At 35.6% G+C, this 19,279-nt stretch overlaps 2 long non-coding RNA genes across 3 annotated transcripts; one reads left to right on the top strand and one right to left on the bottom strand.

Moving 5' to 3' along the window:
• Positions 1 to 4,850: 4,850 nt before the first annotated feature.
• Positions 4,851 to 16,402, top strand: LOC125770370 (uncharacterized). The gene is made up of 3 exons (XR_007419193.1): positions 4,851 to 4,938; positions 6,368 to 7,081; positions 16,284 to 16,402. It is a non-coding gene; the product is annotated as an uncharacterized LOC125770370 (long non-coding RNA).
• LOC125770369 (uncharacterized) lies at positions 6,388 to 19,279 on the bottom strand. Of its 2 annotated transcripts, none has more exons than XR_007419192.1 (3): positions 18,731 to 19,279; positions 12,982 to 13,359; positions 6,388 to 6,486 (listed from the first exon to the last, which is right to left on the bottom strand). It is a non-coding gene; the product is annotated as an uncharacterized LOC125770369 (long non-coding RNA). The 2 variants fall into 2 exon arrangements; XR_007419191.1 differs by lacking the exon at positions 18,731 to 19,279 and adding an exon at positions 15,689 to 16,250.

Here is a 19,279-nt window from a genome sequence, read left to right as displayed (position 1 = left end):
GTACATGCAGATTTGTGTCTGACTGTTTGAATGTTGTTATCACGGATTGTTACGGATTATTTTTTATAAATACAGACAAATACTCTTTTAAATAATACTTACTGCTTTTTATTTATTTGACTTCTACAGAACATTATGTAATATACAAGTTTAGTTTTCTACTAATACTTATCAGACTTCGGATTTACACTTCACTTTTACTTTACTTACACTGTAAAGCTTCCTTCTTAAACGTTGGAGTCAACGAGGGCTTACCTTGGGTAGGGGGACTCTCGATGCTCTTGAAATAACAACACGAATAATTTGATTTGGAATCCCAGTTTTGTATCTGATCCTTGACAACTGTCAACTCACGATAGATCACTGGGAACTGGCCGCGTTCTAACAGTTTTGGTTTATTTTATACTCTGAGTTGGGAAGGTGTACATGGCTATTACATAAGGGCTAATGTATCGAATGTTTCTAATTCTGTGTTTCTATTTCTATAAATAATAAAAAAAAAATTAAAAAAAATTTCCTCTCGAAAATTTCATAAGGCTTACCCCTTGCCATTTTTTTTGAGAAATTTAGCAAAATTTTAAAATTTGTTTTATTTTGATGCGAAATTGTTGCAATTAGTTTCTTTTCACTCAAATAATGCTTTAAATTGAAAAAGATTGAAAAATTGTAATAACATAACAAAAAAATCTATAAACCTGCCTATCTCCTAGGCTCATTTTTGCACCAAGTTTTGCCTATAAATCTGTCGGTATCCAACGGATCGCCAATCTTTAACCTGTGGTCGATAGATGGCATTAATTGCTACATTTTCTTCTTGGACGGCCATGCCCTCAGATGTCTGTGCCAGAAGTTATTCGAGAAACCAAGTTCCTTACCCTGTTTGAGAAAATGTAAAATTTTCCTCATTTTCGCACCAAGTTTTGCCTATAACTCGGTCGGTATCCAACGGATCGCCAATCTTTAACCTGTGGTCGATAGATGGCACCAATGGCTACATTTTCTTCGTGGACGGCCATGCCCTCAGATGTCTGTGCCAGAAGTTATTCGAGGAACCAAGTTCCTTACCCTGTTTGAGAAAATGTAAAATTTTCCTCATTTTCGCACCAAATTTTGCCTATAACTCGGTCGGTATCTAACGGATCTCCAATCTTTGCCTGTGGTCGATAGATGGCATCAATGGCTACATTTTCTTCGTGGACGGCCATGCCCTCAGATGTCTGTGCCAGAAGTTATGCGAGGAACCAAGCTCCTTACCCTGTTTGAGAAAATGCAAAATGTTCCTTATTTTTCTGCAATTCAGCAAAATTTTTAAATGTGATATATTTTATTGCGAATCTGTTGCAATAAGTTTCTTTTCACTCAAATATTGCTTTAAATTAAAAAAAAGAATAAAAAATCAGAATAAAATTTCAAACAAAATTTCCACTCGAAAATTTTATAAGGGGTACCCCTTGCCATTTTTTTGAGAAATTTAGCAAAATTTAAAAATTTGTTTTATTTAATGCGAAATTGTTGCAATTAGTTCCTTTTCACTCAAACAATGCTTTAAATTAAAAAAAGGTAAAAAATAATGAAAAAAATTGAAAAAATCTATAAATTTGTCAATCCACTAAAGCTCATTTTCGCACCAAGTTTTGCCTATAACTCGGTCGGTATCCAACGGATCGCCAATCTTTAACCTGTGGTCGATAGATGGCATCAATGGCTACATTTTCTTCGTGGACAGTCATGCCCTCAGATGTCTGTGCCAGAAGTTATGCGAGGAACCAAGTTCCTTACCCTGTTTGAGAAAATGTAAAATTTTCCTCATTTTCGCACCAAGTTTTGCCTATAACTCGGTCGGTATCTAACGGATCTCCAATCTTTGCCTGTGGTCGATAGATGGCATCAATGGCTACATTTTCTTCTTGGACGGCCATGCCCTCAGATGTCTGTGCCAGAAGTTATTCGAGAAACCAAGTTCCTTACCCTGTTTGAGAAAATGTAAAATGTTCCTCAATTTTCTGCAATTCAGCAAAAATTTTAAATGTGATATATTTTATTGCGAATTTTTTGCAATAAGTTTCTTTTCACTCAAATATTGCTTTAAATTAAAAAAAGAATAAAAAATCAGAAAAAAATTCCAAAAAAATTTTCCACTCGAAAATTTCATAAGGGGTACCCCTTGCCATTTTTTTGAGAAATTTAGCAAAATTTAAAAATTTGTTTTATTTTAATGCGAAATTGTTGCAATAAGTTCCTTTTCCCTCAAACAATGCTTTAAATTAAAAAAAGGTAAAAAATAATGAAAAAAATTGAAAAAATCTATAAATCTGTCAATCCAGTAAGGCTCATTTTCGCACCAAGTTTTGCCTATAACTCGGTCGGTATCCAACGGATCGCCAATCTTTAACCTGTGGTCGATAGATGGCATCAATGGCTACATTTTCTTCTTGGACGGCCATGCCCTCAGATGTCTGTGCCAGAAGTTATGCGAGGAACCAAGTTCCTTACCCTGTTTGAGGAAATGTAAAATTTTCCTCATTTTCGCACCAAGTTTTGCCTATGACTCGGTCGGTATCCAACGGATCTCCAAATATTTGCCTGTGGTCGATAGATGGCATCAATGGCTACATTTTCTTCGTGGACGGCCATGCCCTCAGATGTCTGTGCCAGAAGTTATTCGAGAAACCAAGTTCCTTACCCTGTTTGAGAAAATGTAACATGTTCCTCATTTTTCTGCAATTCAGCAAAATTTTTAAATGTGATATATTTTATTACGAATTTGTTGCAATAAGTTTCTTTTCACTCAAATATTGCTTTAAATTAAAAAAAGAATAAAAAATCAGAAAAAAATTTTCAAAAAATTTTCCACTCGAAAATTTCATAAGGGGTACCCCTTGCCATTTTTTTGAGAAATTTAGCAAAATTTAAAAAATTGTTTTATTTTAATGCGAAATTGTTGCAACTAGTTCCTTTTCAATCAAACAATGCTTTAAATTAAAAAAGGTAAAAAATAATGAAAAAAATTGAAAAAAATTATAAATTTATCAATCCACTAAGGCCCATTTTCGCACCAAGTTTTGCCTATAACTCGGTCGGTATCCAACGGATCTCCAATCTTTGCCTGTGGTCGATAGATGGCATCAATGGCTACATTTTCTTCGTGGACGGCCATGCCCTCAGATGTCTGTGCCAGAAGTTATTCGAGAAACCAAGTTCCTTACCCTGTTTGAGAAAATGTAAAATTTTCCTCATTTTCGCACCAAGTTTTGCCTATAACTCGGCCGGTATCTAACGGATCTCCAATCTTTGCCTGTGGTCGATAGATGGCATCAATGGCTACATTTTCTTCTTGGACGGCCATGCCCTCAGATGTCTGTGCCAGAAGTTATTCGAGGAACCAAGTTCCTTACCCTGTTTGAGAAAATGTAAAATTTTCCTCATTTTTCTGCAATTCAGCAAAATTTTTAAATGTGACATATTTTATTGCGAATCTGTTGCAATAAGTTTCTTTTCACTCAAATATTGCTTTAAATTAAAAAAAGAATAAAAAATCAGAAAAAATTTCAAAAAAATTTTCCACTCGAAAATTTCATAAGGGGTACCCCTTGCCATTTTTTTGAGAAATTTAGCAAAATTTAAAAATTTGTTTTATTTTAATGCGAAATTGTTGCAATTAGTTCCTTTTCACTCAAACAATGCTTTAAATTAAAAAAAGGTAAAAAATAATGAAAAAAATTGAAAAAATCTATAAATCTGTCAATCCACTAAAGCTCATTTTCGCACCAAGTTTTGCCTATAACTCGGTCGGTATCCAACGGATCGCCAATCTTTAACCTGTGGTCGATAGATGGCACCAATGGCTACATGTTCTTCGTGGACGGCCATGCCCACAGATGTCTGTGCCAGAAGTTATGCGAGGAACCAAGTTCCTTACCCTGTTTGAGAAAATGTAAAATTTTCCTCATTTTCGCACCAAATTTTGCCTATAACTCGGCCGGTATCCAACGGATCTCCAATCTTTGCCTGTGGTCGATAGATGGCATCAATGGCTACATTTTCTTCTTGGACGGCCATGCCCTCAGATGTCTGTGCCAGAAGTTATTCGAGAAACCAAGTTCCTTACCCTGTTTGAGAAAATGTAAAATGTTCCACAATTTTCTGCAATTCAGCAAAAATTTTAAATGTGATATATTTTATTGCGAATTTGTTGCAATAAGTTTCTTTTCACTCAAATATTGCTTTAAATTAAAAAAAGAATAAAAAATCAGAAAAAAATTTCAAAAAAATTTTCCACTCGAAAATTTCATAAGGGGTACCACTTGCCATTTTTTTGAGAAATTTAGCAAAATTTAAAAATTTGTTTTATTTTAATGCGAAATTGTTGCAATTAGTTCCTTTTCACTCAAACAATGCTTTAAATTAAAAAAAGGTAAAAAATAATGAAAAAAATTGAAAAAATCTATAAATCTGTCAATCCAGTAAGGCTCATTTTCGCACCAAGCTTTGCCTATAACTCGGTCGGTATCCAACGGATCGCCAATCTTTAACCTGTGGTCGATAGATGGCATCAATGGCTACATTTTCTTCTTGGACGGCCATGCCCTCAGATGTCTGTGCCAGAAGTTATTCGAGGAACCAAGTTCCTTACCCTGTTTGAGAAAATGTAAAATTTTCCTCATTTTTCTGCAATTCAGCAAAATTTTTAAATGTGATATATTTTATTGCGAATCTGTTGCAATAAGTTTCTTTTCACTCAAATATTGCTTTAAATTAAAAAAAGAATAAAAAATCAGAAAAAATTTCAAAAAAATTTTCCACTCTAAAATTTCATAAGGGGTACCCCTTGCCATTTTTTTGAGAAATTTAGCAAAATTTAAAAAATTGTTTTATTTTAATGCGAAATTGTTGCAATTAGTTCCTTTTCACTCAAACAATGCTTTAAATTAAAAAAAGGTAAAAAATAATGAAAAAAATTGAAAAAATCTATAAATTTGTCAATCCACTAAAGCTCATTTTCGCACCAAGTTTTGCCTATAACTCGGTCGGAATCCAACGGATTGCCAATCTTTAACCTGTGGTCGATAGATGGCATCAATGGCTACATTTTCTTCGTGGACGGCCATGCCCTCAGATGTCTGTGCCAGAAGTTATGCGAGGAACCAAGTTCCTTACCCTGTTTGAGAAAATGTAAAATTTTCCTCATTTTCGCACCAAATTTTGCCTATAACTCGGTCGGTATCTAACGGATCTCCAATCTTTGCCTGTGGTCGATAGATGGCATCAATGGCTACATTTTCTTCTTGGACGGCCATGCCCTCAGATGTCTGTGCCAGAAGTTATTCGAGAAACCAAGTTCCTTACCCTGTTTGAGAAAATGTAAAATGTTCCTCAATTTTCTGCAATTCAGCAAAAATTTTAAATGTGATATATTTTATTGCGAATTTGTTGCAATAAGTTTCTTTTCACTCAAATATTGCTTTAAATTAAAAAAAGAATAAAAAATCAGAAAAAAATTTCAAAAAAATTTTCCACTCGAAAATTTCATAAGGAGTACCCCTTGCCATTTTTTTGAGAAATTTAGCAAAATTTAAAAATTTGTTTTATTTTAATGCGAAATTGTTGCAATTAGTTCCTTTTCACTCAAACAATGCTTTAAATTAAAAAAAAAGTAAAAAATAATGAAAAAAATTGAAAAAATCTATAAATCTGTCAATCCAGTAAGGCTCATTTTCGCACCAAGTTTTGCCTATAACTCGGTCGGTATCCAACGGATCGCTAATCTTTAACCTGTGGTCGATAGATGGCACCAATGGCTACATTTTCTTTGTGGACGGCCATGCCCTCAGATGTCTGTGCCAGAAGTTATGCGAGGAACCAAGTTCCTTACCCTGTTTGAGAAAATGTAAAATTTTCCTCATTTTCGCACCAAATTTTGCCTATAACTCGGTCGGTATCTAACGGATCTCCAATCTTTGCCTGTGGTCGATAGATGACATCAATGGCTACATTTTCTTCTTGGACGGCCATGCCCTCAGATGTCTGTGCCAGAAGTTATTCGAGGAACCAAGTTCCTTACCCTGTTTGAGAAAATGTAAAATTTTCCTCATTTTTCTGCAATTCAGCAAAAATTTTAAATGTGATATATTTTATTGCGAATTTGTTGCAATAAGTTTCTTTTCACTCAAATATTGCTTTAAATTAAAAAAGAGCAAAAAATCAGAAAAAAATTTCAAAAAAAAAATTTCCACTCGAAAATTTCATAAGGGGTACCTCTTGCCATTTTTTTGAGAAATTTAGCAAAATTTAAAAATTTGTTTTATTTTAATGCGAAATTGTTGCAATTAGTTCCTTTTCACTCAAACAATGCTTTAAATTAAAAAAGGTAAAAAATAATGAAAAAAATTGAAAAAATCTATAAATCTGTCAATCCACTAAGGCTCATTTTCGCACCAAGTTTTGCCTATAACTCGGTCGGTATCCAACGGATCGCCAATCTTTAACCTGTGGTCGATAGATGGCACCAATGGCTACATTTTCTTCTTGGACGGCCATGCCCTCAGATGTCTGTGCCAGAAGTTATGCGAGGAACCAAGTTCCTTACCCTGTTTGAGAAAATGTAAAATTTTCCTCATTTTCGCACCAAATTTTGCCTATAACTCGGTCGGTATCTAACGGATCTCCAATCTTTGCCTGTGGTCGATAGATGGCATCAATGGCTACATTTTCTTCTTGGACGGCCATGCCCTCAGATGTCTGTGCCAGAAGTTATTCGAGAAACCAAGTTCCTTACCCTGTTTGAGAAAATGTAAAATGTTCCTCATTTTTCTGCAATTCAGCAAAATTTTCAAATGTGATATATTTTATTACGAATTTGTTGCAATAAGTTTCTTTTCACTCAAATATTGCTTTAAATTAAAAAAAGAATAAAAAATCAGAAAAAAAATTCAAAACAATTTTCCACTCGAAAATTTCATAAGGGGTACCCCTTGCCATTTTTTTGAGAAATTTAGCAAAATTTTAAAATTTGTTTTATTTTAATGCGAAATTGTTGCAATTAGTTCCTTTTCACTCAAACAATGCTTTAAATTAAAAAAAAGTAAAAAATAATGAAAAAATCTATAAATCTGTCAATCCAGTAAGGCTCATTTTCGCACCAAGTTTTGCCTATAACTCGGTCGGTATCCAACGGATCGCCAATCTTTAACCTGTGGTCGATAGATGGCACCAATGGCTACATTTTCTTCGTGGACGGCCATGCCCTCAGATGAGTGTGCCAGAAGTTATGCGAGGAACCAAGTTCCTTACCCTTTTTGAGAAAATGTAAAATTTTCCTCATTTTCGCACCAAATTTTGCCTATAACTCGGCCGGTATCTAACGGATCTCCAATCTTTGCCTGCGGTCGGTAGATGGCATCAATAGCTACATTTTCTTCGTGGACGGCCATGCCCTCAGATGTCTGTTCCAGAAGTTATGCGAGAAACCAAGTTCCTTACCCTGTTTGAGAAAATGTAAAATGTTCCTCATTTTCGCACCAAGTTTTGCCTATAATTCGGTCGGTATCTAACGGATCTCCAATCTTTGCCTGTGGTCGATAGATGGCATCAATGGCTACATTTTCTTCTTGGACGGCCATGCCCTCAGATGTCTGTGCCAGAAGTTATGCGAGGAACCAAGTTCCTTACCCTGTTTGAGAAAATGTAAAATTTTCCTCATTTTCGCACCAAATTTTGCCTATAACTCGGTCGGTATCTAACGGATCTCCAATCTTTGCCTGGGTCGATAGATGGCATCAATGGCTACATTTTCTTCTTGGACGGCCATGCCCTCAGATGTCTGTGCCAGAAGTTATTCGAGAAACCAAGTTCCTTACCCTGTTTGAGAAAATGTAAAATGTTCCTCAATTTTCTGTAATTCAGCAAAATTTTTAAATGTGATATATTTTATTGCGAATTTGTTGCAATAAGTTTCTTTTCACTCAAATATTGCTTTAAATTAAAAAAAGAATAAAAAATCAGAAAAAAATTTCAAAAAAATTTTCCACTCGAAAATTTCATAAGGGGTACCCCTTGCCATTTTTTTGAGAAATTTAGCAAAATTTAAAAATTTGTTTTATTTTAATGCGAAATTGTTGCAATTAGTTCCTTTTCCCTCAAACAATGCTTTAAATTAAAAAAAGGTAAAAAATAATTAAAAAAATCGAAAAAATCTATAAATCTGTCAATCCAGTAAGGCTCATTTTCGCACCAAGCTTTGCCTATAACTCGGTCGGTATCCAACGGATCGCCAATCTTTAACCTGTGGTCGATAGATGGCATCAATGGCTACATTTTCTTCTTGGACGGCCATGCCCTCAGATGTTTGTGCCAGAAGTTATGCGAGGAACCAAGTTCCTTACCCTGTTTGAGGAAATGTAAAATTTTCCTCATTTTCACACCAAGTTTTGCCTATAACTCGGTCGGTATCTAACGGATCTCCAATCTTTGCCTGTGGTCGATAGATGGCATCAATGGCTACATTTTCTTCGTGGACGGCCATGCCCTCAGATGTCTGTGTCAGAAGTTATTCGAGAAACCAAGTTCCTTACCCTGTTTGAGAAAATGTAAAATGTTCCTCATTTTTCTGTAATTCAGCAAAATTTTTAAATGTGATATATTTTATTACGAATTTGTTGCAATAAGTTTCTTTTCACTCAAATATTGCTTTAAATTAAAAAAAGAATAAAAAATCAGAAAAAAATTTCAAAAAAATTTTCCACTCGAAAATTTCATAAGGGGTACCCCTTGCCATTTTTTTGAGAAATTTAGCAAAATTTAAAAATTTGTTTTATTTTAATGCGAAATTGTTGCAACTAGTTCCTTTTCACTCAAACAATGCTTTAAATTAAAAAAAGGTAAAAAATAATGAAAAAAATTGAAAAAATCTATAAATCTGTCAATCCAGTAAGGCTCATTTTCGCACCAAGCTTTGCCTATAACTCGGTCGGTATCCAACGGATCGCCAATCTTTAACCTGTGGTCGATAGATGGCACCAATGGCTACATTTTCTTCTTGGACGGCCATGCCCTCAGATGTCTGTGCCAGAAGTTATGCGAGGAACCAAGTTCCTTACCCTGTTTGAGGAAATGTAAAATTTTCCTCATTTTCACACCAAGTTTTGCCTATAACTCGGTCGGTATCTAACGGATCTCCAATCTTTGCCTGTGGTCGATAGATGGCATCAATGGCTACATTTTCTTCTTGGACGGCCATGCCCTCAGATGTCTGTGCCAGAAGTTATTCGAGAAACCAAGTTCCTTACCCTGTTTGAGAAAATGTAAAATGTTCCACATTTTCGCACCAAGTTTTGCCTATAACTCGGTCGGTATCTAACGGATCTCCAATCTTTGCCTGTGGTCGATAGATGGCATCCATGGCTACATTTTCTTCTTGGACGGCCATGCCCTCAGATGTCTGTGCCAGAAGTTATGCGAGGAACCAAGTTCCTTACCCTGTTTGAGGAAATGTAAAATTTTCCTCATTTTCACACCAAGTTTTGCCTATAACTCGGTCGGTATCTAACGGATCTCCAATCTTTGCCTGTGGTCGATAGATGGCATCAATGGCTACATTTTCTTCTTGGACGGCCATGCCCTCAGATGTCTGTGCCAGAAGTTATTCGAGGAACCAAGTTCCTTACCCTGTTTGAGAAAATGTAAAATGTTCCTCTTTTTCGCACCAAGTTTTGCCTATAACTCGGTCGGTATCCAACGGATCGCCAATCTTCAACCTGTGGTCGATAGATGGCACCAATGGCTACATTTTCTTCTTGGACGGCCATGCCCTCAGATGTCTGTGCCAGAAGTTATGCGAGGAACCAAGTTCCTTACCCTGTTTGAGAAAATGTAAAATGTTCCTCATTTTTCTGCAATTCAGCAAAATTTTTGAATGTGATATATTTTATTGCGAATTTGTTGCAATAAGTTTCTTTTCACTCAAATATTGCTTTAAATTAAAAAAAAGGTAAAAAATCAGAAAAAAATTTCAAAAAAATTTTCCACTCGAAAATTTCATAAGGGGTACCCCTTGCCATTTTTTTGAGAAATTTAGCAAAATTTAAAAATTTGTTTTATTTTAATGCGAAATTGTTGCAATTATTTCCTTTTCACTCAAACAATGCTTTAAATTAAAAAAAGGTAAAAAATAATGAAAAAAACTGAAAAAATCTATAAATCTGTCAATCCAGTAAGGCTCATTTTCGCACCAAGTTTTGCCTATAACTCGGACGGTATCCAACGGATCGCCAATCTTCAACCTATGGTCGATAGATGGCACCAATGGCTACATTTTCTTCGTGGACGGCCATGCCCTCAGATGTCTGTGCCAGAAGTTATGCGAGGAACCAAGTTCCTTACCCTGTTTGAGAAAATGTAAAATGTTCCTCATTTTCTCACCAAATTTTGCCTACAACTCGGTTGGTATCTAACGGATCTCCAATCTTTGCCTGTGGTCGATAGAATGCATCAATGGCTACATTTTCTTCTTGGTCGGCCATGCCCTCAGATGTCTGTGCCAGAAGTTATGCGAGAAACCAAGTTCCTTACCCTGTTTGAGAAAATGTAAAATGTTCCTCATTTTCGCACCAAGTTTTGCCTATAACTCGGTCGGTATCTAACGGATCTCCAATCTTTGCCTGTGGTCGATAGATGGCATCCATGGCTACATTTTCTTCTTGGACGCCCATGCCCTCAGATGTCTGTGCCAGAAGTTATTCGAGAAACCAAGTTCCTTACCCTGTTTGAGAAAATGTAAAATGTTCCTCATTTTTGCACCAAATTTTGCCTATAACTCGGTCGGTATCTAACGGATCTCCAATCTTTGCCTGTGGTCGATAGATGGCATCAATGGCTACATTTTCTTCTTGGACGGCCATGCCCTCAGATGTCTGTGCCAGAAGTTATTCGAGGAACCAAGTTCCTTACCCTGTTTGAGAAATTAAAAATGTTCCTCTTTTTCGCACCAAGTTTTGCCTATAACTCGGTCGGTATCTAACGGATCTCCAATCTTTGCCTGTGGTCGATAGATGGCATCAATGGCTACATTTTCTTCTTGGACGGCCATGCCCTCAGATGTCTGTGCCAGAAGTTATTCGAGAAACCAAGTTCCTTACCCTGTTTGAGAAAATGTAAAATGTTCCTCATTTTTCTGCAATTCAGCAAAAGTTTTGAATGTGATATATTTTATTGCGAATTTGTTGCAATAAGTTTCTTTTCACTCAAATATTGCATTAAATTAAAAAAAGAATAAAAAATCAGAAAAAAATTTCAAAAAAATTTTCCACTCGAAAATTTCATAAGGGGTACCCCTTGCCATTTTTTTGAGAAATTTAGCAAAATTTAAAAATTTGTTTTATTTTAATGCGAAATTGTTGCAATTAGTTCCTTTTCACTCATGCAATGCTTTAAATTAAAAAAGGTAAAAAATAATGAAAAAAATGAAAAAATCTATAAATCTGTCAATCCAGTAAGGCTCATTTTCGAACCAAGTTTTGCCTATAACTCGGTCGGTATCCAACGGATCGCCAATCTTTAACCTGTGGTCGATAGATGGCACCAATGGCTACATTTTCTTCTTGGACGGCCATGCCCTCAGATGTCTGTGCCAGAAGTTATGCGAGGAACCAAGTTCCTTACCCTGTTTGAGAAAATGTAAAATTTTCTTCATTTTCGCACCAAATTTTGCCTATAACTCGGCCGGTATCTAACGGATCTCCAATCTTTGCCTGGGGTCGATAGATGGCATCAATGGCTACATTTTCTTCTTGGACGGCCATGCCCTCAGATGTCTGTACCAGAAGTTATTCGAGGAACCAAGTTCCTTACCCTGTTTGAGAAAATGTAAAATGTTCCTCATTTTTCTGCAATTCAGCAAAATTTTTAAATGTGATATATTTTATTGCGAATTTGTTGTAATAAGTTTCTTTTCACTCAAATATTGCTTTAAATTAAAAAAAGAATAAAAAATCAGAAAAAAATTTCAAAAAAAATTTCCACTCGAAAATTTCATAAGGGGTACCCCTTGCCATTTTTTTGAGAAATTTAGCAAAATTTAAAAATTTGTTTTATTTTAATGCGAAATTGTTGCAATTAGTTCCTTTTCCCTCAAACAATGCTTTAAATTAAAAAAAGGTAAAAAATAATGAAAAAAATTGAAAATATCTATAAATCTGTCAATCCAGTAAGGCTCATTTTCGCACCAAGTTTTGCCTATAACTCGGTCGGTATCCAACGGATCGCCAATCTTTAACCTGTGGTCGATAGATGGCACCAATGGCTACATTTTCTTCTTGGACGGCCATGCCCTCAGATGTCTGTGCCAGAAGTTATGCGAGGAACCAAGTTCCTTACCCTGTTTGAGAAAATGTAAAATTTTCCTCATTTTCGCACCAAATTTTGCCTATAACTCGGTCAGTATCTAACGGATCTCCAATCTTTGCCTGTGGTCGATAGATGGCATCAATGGCTACATTTTCTTCTTGGACGGCCATGCCCTCAGATGTCTGTGCCAGAAGTTATGCGAGGAACCAAGTTCCTTACCCTGTTTGAGAAAATGTAAAATGTTCCTCATTTTTCTGCAATTCAGCAAAATTTTAAATGTGATATATTTTATTGCGAATTCGTTGCAATAAGTTTCTTTTCACTCAAATATTGCTTTAAATTAAAAAAAGAATAAAAAATCAGAAAAAAATTTCAAAAAAAATTTCCACTCTAAAATTTCATAAGGGGTACCCCTTGCCATTTTTTTGAGAAATTTAGCAAAATTTAAAAATTTGTTTTATTTTAATGCGAAATTGTTGCAATTAGTTCCTTTTCACTCAAACAATGCTTTAAATTAAAAAAGGTAAAAAATAATGAAAAAAATTGAAAAAATCTATAAATCTGTCAATCCACTAAGGCTCATTTTCGCACCAAGTTTTGCCTATAACTCGGTCGGTATCCAACGGATTGCCAATCTTTAACCTGTGGTCGATAGATGGCACCAATGGCTACATTTTCTTCGTGGACGGCCATGCCCTCAGATGTCTGTGCCAGAAGCTATGCGAGGAACCAAGTTCCTTACCCTGTTTGAGAAAATGTAACATGTTCCTCATTTTCGCACCAAATTTTGCCTATAACTCGGTCGGTATCTAACGGATCTCCAATCTTTGCCTGTGGTCGATAGATGGCATCAATGGCTACATTTTCTTCTTGGACGGCCATGCCCTCAGATGTCTGTGCCAGAAGTTATTCGAGAAACCAAGTTCCTTACCCTGTTTGAGAAAATGTAAAATGTTCCTCATTTTCGCACCAAGTTTTGCCTATAACTCTGTCGGTATTTAACGGATCTCCAATCTTTGCCTGTGGTCGATAGATGGCATCAATGGCTACATTTTCTTCTTGGACGGCCATGCCCTCAGATGTCTCTGCCAGAAGTTATTCGAGAAACCAAGTTCCTTACCCTGTTTGAGAAAATGTAAAATGTTCCTCATTTTCGCACCAAGTTTTGCCTATAACTCGGTCGGTATCCAACGGATCTCCAATCTTTGCCTGTGGTCGATAGATGGCATCAATGGCTACATTTTCTTCTTGGACGGCCATGCCCTCAGATGTCTGTGCCAGAAGTTATTCGAGAAACCATGTTCTTTACCCTGTTTGAGAAAATGTAAAATTTTCCTCATTTTCGCACCAAGTTTTGCCTATAACTCGGTCGGTATCTAACGGATCTCCAATCTTTGCCTGTGGTCGATAGATGGCATCAATGGCTACATTTTCTTCTTGGACGGCCATGCCCTCAGATGTCTGTGCCAGAAGTTATTCGAGAAACCAAGTTCCTTACCCTGTTTGAGAAAATGTAAAATTTTCCTCTTTTTCGCACCAAGTTTTGCCTATAACTCGGTCGGTATCTAACGGAACTCCAATCTTTGCCTGTGGTCGATAGATGGCATCAATGGCTACATTTTCTTCGTGGACGGCCATGCCCTCAGGTGTCTGTGCCAGAAGTTATTCGAGAAACCAAGTTCCTTACCCTGTTTGAGAAAATGTAAGATGTTCCTCATTTTTCTGCAATTCAGCAAAATTTTTAAATGTGATATATTTTATTGCGAATTTGTTGCAATAAGTTTGTTTTCACTCAAATATTGCTTTAAATTAAAAAAAGAATAAAAAATCAGAAAAAAATTTCAAAAAAATTTTCCACTCGAAAATTTCATAAGGGGTACCCCTTGCCATTTTTTTGAGAAATTTAGCAAAATTTAAAAATTTGTTTTATTTTAATGCGAAATTGTTGCAATTAGTTCCTTTTCACTCAAACAATGCTTTAAATTAAAAAAAGGTAAAAAATAATGAAAAAAATGAAAAAATCTATAAATCTGTCAATCCAGTAAGGCTCATTTTCGCACCAAGTTTTGCCTATAACTCGGTCGGTATCCAACGGATCGCCAATCTTTAACCTGTGGTCGATAGATGGCACCAATGGCTACATTTTCTTCGTGGACGGCCATGCCCTCAGATGTCTGTGCCAGAAGTTATGCGAGGAACCAAGTTCCTTACCCTGTTTGAGAAAATGAAAATTTTTCCTCATTTTCGCACCAAGTTTTGCCTATAACTCGGTCGGTATCTAACGGATCTCCAATCTTTGCCTGTGGTCGATAGATGGCATCAATGGCTACATTTTCTTCTTGGACGGCCATGCCCTCAGATGTCTGTGCCAGAAGTTATTCGAGAAACCAAGTTCCTTACCCTGTTTGAGGAAATGTAAAATGTTCCTCATTTTTCTGCAATTCAGCAAAATTTTTAAATGTGATATATTTTATTGCGAATTTGTTGCAATAAGTTTCTTTTCACTCAAATATTGCTTTAAATTAAAAAAAGAATAAAAAATCAGAAAAAAATATCAAAAAAATTTTCCACTCGAAAATTTCATAAGGGGTACCCCTTGCCATTTTTTTGAGAAATTTAGCAAAATTTAAAAATTTGTTTTATTTTAATGCGAAATTGTTGCAATTAGTTCCTTTTCACTCAAACAATGCTTTAAATTAAAAAAAGGTAAAAAATAATGAAAAAAATGAAAAAATCTATACATCTGTCAATCCAGTAAGGCTCATTTTCGCACCAAGTTTTGCCTATAACTCGGTCGGTATCCAACGGATCGCCAATCTTTAACCTGTGGTCGATAGATGGCACCAATGGCTACATTTTCTTCTTGGACGGCCATGCCCTCAGATGTCTGTGCCAGAAGTTATGCGAGGAACCAAGTTCCTTACCCTGTTTGAGAAAATGTAAAATGTTCCTCATTTTTCTGCAATTCAGCAAAATTTTTAAATGTGATATATTTTATTGCGAATTTGTTGCAATAAGTTTCTTTTCACTCAAATATTGCTTTAAATTAAAAAAAAGGTAAAAAATCAGAAAAAAATTTCAAAAAAAATTTCCACTCGAAAATTTCATAAGGGGTACCCCTTGCCATTTTTTTGAGAAATTTAGCAAAATTAAAATTTTTTTTTTATTTTAATGCGAAATTGTTGCAATTCGTTCCTTTTCACTCAAACAATGCTTTAAATTAAAAAAAGGTAATAAATAATGAAAAAAATTGAAAAAATCTATAAATCTGTCAATCCAGTAAGGCTCATTTTCGCACCAAGTTTTGCCTATAACTCGGACGGTATCCAACGGATCGCCAATCTTTAACCTGTGGTCGATAGATGGCATCAATGGCTACATTTTCTTCTTGGACGGCCATGCCCTCAGATGTCTGTGCCAGAAGTTATGCGAGGAACCAAGTTCCTTACCCTGTTTGAGAAAATGTAAAATTTTCCTCTTTTTCGCACCAAGTTTTGCCTATAACTCGGTCGGTATCTAACGGATCTCCAATCTTTGCCTGTGGTCGATAGATGGCATCAATGGCTACATTTTCTTCGTGGACGGCCATGCCCTCAGATGTCTGTGCCAGAAGTTATTCGAGAAACCAAGTTCCTTACCCTGTTTGAGAAAATGTAAAATGTTCCTCATTTTTCTGCAATTCAGCAAAATTTTTAAATGTGATATATTTTATTGCGAATTTGTTGCAATAAGTTTCTTTTCACTCAAATATTGCTTTAAATTAAAAAAAGAATAAAAAATCAGAAAAAAATTTCAAAAAAATTTTCCACTCGAAAATTTCATAAGGGGTACCCCTTGCCATTTTTTTGAGAAATTTAGCAAAATTTTAAAATTTGTTTTAATTTAATGCGAAATTGTTGCAATTAGTTCCTTTTCACTCAAAGAATGCTTTAAATTAAAAAAAGGTAAAAAATAATGAAAAAATTGAAAAAATCTATAAATCTGTCAATCCAGTAAGGCTCATTTTCGCACCAAGTTTTGCCTATAACTCGGTCGGTATCCAACGGATCGCCAATCTTTAACCTGTGGTCGATAGATGGCACCAATGGCTACATTTTCTTCGTGGACGGCCATGCCCTCAGATGTCTGTGCCAGAAGTTATGCGAGGAACCAAGTTCCTTACCCTGTTTGAGAAAATGTAAAATGTTCCTCATTTTTCTGCAATTCAGCAAAATTTTTAAATGTGATATATTTTATTGCGAATTTGTTGCAATAAGTTTCTTTTCACTCAAATATTGCTTTAAATTAAAAAAAAGGTAAAAAATCAGAAAAAAATTTCAAAAAAAATTTCCACTCGAAAATTTCATAAGGGTTACCCCTTGCCATTTTTTTGAGAAATTTAGCAAAATTAAAATTTTTTTTTTATTTTAATGCGAAATTGTTGCAATTAGTTCCTTTTCACTCAAACAATGCTTTAAATTAAAAAAAGGTAATAAATAATGAAAAAAATTGAAAAAATCTATAAATCTGTCAATCCAGTAAGGCTCATTTTCGCACCAAGTTTTGCCTATAACTCGGACGGTATCCAACGGATCGCCAATCTTTAACCTGTGGTCGATAGATGGCACCAATGGCTACATTTTCTTCGTGGACGGCCATGCCCTCAGATGTCTGTGCCAGAAGTTATGCGAGGAACCAAGTTCCTTACCCTGTTTGAGAAAATGTAAAATTTTCCTCATTTTCGCACCAAATTTTGCCTATAACTCGGTCGGTATCTAACGGATCTCCAATCTTTGCTGTGGTCGATAGATGGCATCAATGGCTACATTTTCTTCTTGGACGGCCATGCTCTCAGATGTCTGTGCCAGAAGTTATTCGAGAAACCAAGTTCCTTACCCTGTTTGAAAAAATGTAAAATTTTCCTCATTTTCGCACCAAGTTTTGCCTATAACTCGGTCGGTATCTAACGGATCTCCAATCTTTGCCTGTGGTCGATAGATGGCATCAATGGCTACATTTTCTTCTTGGACGGCCATGCCCTCAGATGTCTGTGCCAGAAGTTATTCGAGAAACCATGTTCCTTACCCTGTTTGAGAAAATGTAAAATTTTCCTCATTTTCGCACCAAGTTTTGCCTATAACTCGGTCGGTATCCAACGGATCGCCAATCTTTAACCTGTGGTCGATAGATGGCACCAATGGCTACATTTTCTTCGTGGACGGCCATGCCCTCAGATGTTTGTGCCAGAAGTTATGCGAGGAACCAAGTTCCTTACCCTGTTTGAGAAAATGAAAAATTTTCCTCATTTTCGCACCAAGTTTTGCCTATAACTCGGTCGGTATCTAACGGATCTCCAATCTTTGCCTGTGGTCGATAGATGGCATCAATGGCTACATTTTCTTCTTGGACGGCCATGCCCTCAGATGTCTGTGCCAGAAGTTATTCGAGAAACCAAGTTCCTTACCCTGTTTGAGGAAATGTAAAATGTTCCTCATTTTTCTGCAATTCAGCAAAATTTTTAAATGTGATATATTTTATTGCGAATTTGTTGCAATAAGTTTCTTTTCACTCAAATATTGCTTTAAATTAAAAAAAGAATAAAAAATCAGAAAAAAATTTCAAAAAAATTTTCCACTCGAAAATTTCATAAGGGGTACCCCTTGCCATTTTTTTGAGAAATTTAGCAAAATTTAAAAATTTGTTTTATTTTAATGCGAAATTGTTGCAATTAGTTCCTTTTCACTCAAACAATGCTTTAAATTAAAAAAGGTAAAAAATAATGAAAAAAATGAAAAAATCTATAAATCTGTCAATCCAGTAAGGCTCATTTTCGCACCAAGTTTTGCCTATAACTCGGTCGGTATCCAACGGATCGCCAATCTTTAACCTGTGGTCGATAGATGGCACCAATGGCTACATTTTCTTCTTGGACGGCCATGCCCTCAGATGTCTGTGCCAGAAGTTATGCGAGGAACCAAGTTCCTTACCCTGTTTGAGAAAATGTAAAATGTTCCTCATTTTTCTGCAATTCAGCAAAATTTTTAAATGTGATATATTTTATTGCGAATTTGTTGCAATAAGTTTCTTTTCACTCAAATATTGCTTTAAATTAAAAAAAAGGTAAAAAATCAGAAAAAAATTTCAAAAAAAATTTCCACTCGAAAATTTCATAAGGGGTACCCCTTGCCATTTTTTTGAGAAATTTAGCAAAATTAAAATTTTTTTTTTATTTTAATGCGAAATTGTTGCAATTCGTTCCTTTTCACTCAAACAATGCTTTAAATTAAAAAAAGGTAATAAATAATGAAAAAAATTGAAAAAATCTATAAATCTGTCAATCCAGTAAGGCTCATTTTCGCACCAAGTTTTGCCTATAACTCGGACGGTATCCAACGGATCGCCAATCTTTAACCTGTGGTCGATAGATGGCATCAATGGCTACATTTTCTTCTTGGACGGCCATGCCCTCAGATGTCTGTGCCAGAAGTTATGCGAGGAACCAAGTTCCTTACCCTGTTTGAGAAAATGTAAAATTTTCCTCTTTTTCGCACCAAGTTTTGCCTATAACTCGGTCGGTATCTAACGGATCTCCAATCTTTGCCTGTGGTCGATAGATGGCATCAATGGCTACATTTTCTTCGTGGACGGCCATGCCCTCAGATGTCTGTGCCAGAAGTTATTCGAGAAACCAAGTTCCTTACCCTGTTTGAGAAAATGTAAAATGTTCCTCATTTTTCTGCAATTCAGCAAAATTTTTAAATGTGATATATTTTATTGCGAATTTGTTGCAATAAGTTTGTTTTCACTCAAATATTGCTTTAAATTAAAAAAAGAATAAAAAATCAGAAAAAAATTTCAAAAAAATTTTCCACTCTAAAATTTCATAAGGGGTACCCCTTGCCATTTTTTTGAGAAATTTAGCAAAATTTTAAAATTTGTTTTATTTTAATGCGAAATTGTT

This window comes from Anopheles funestus, chromosome 3RL (assembly GCF_943734845.2).
Source record: "Anopheles funestus chromosome 3RL, idAnoFuneDA-416_04, whole genome shotgun sequence".
Taxonomy (NCBI): domain Eukaryota; kingdom Metazoa; phylum Arthropoda; class Insecta; order Diptera; family Culicidae; genus Anopheles; species Anopheles funestus.
Note: the sequence above shows the minus strand (reverse complement) of the source record. Positions and strands in the feature narration are given on the sequence as shown.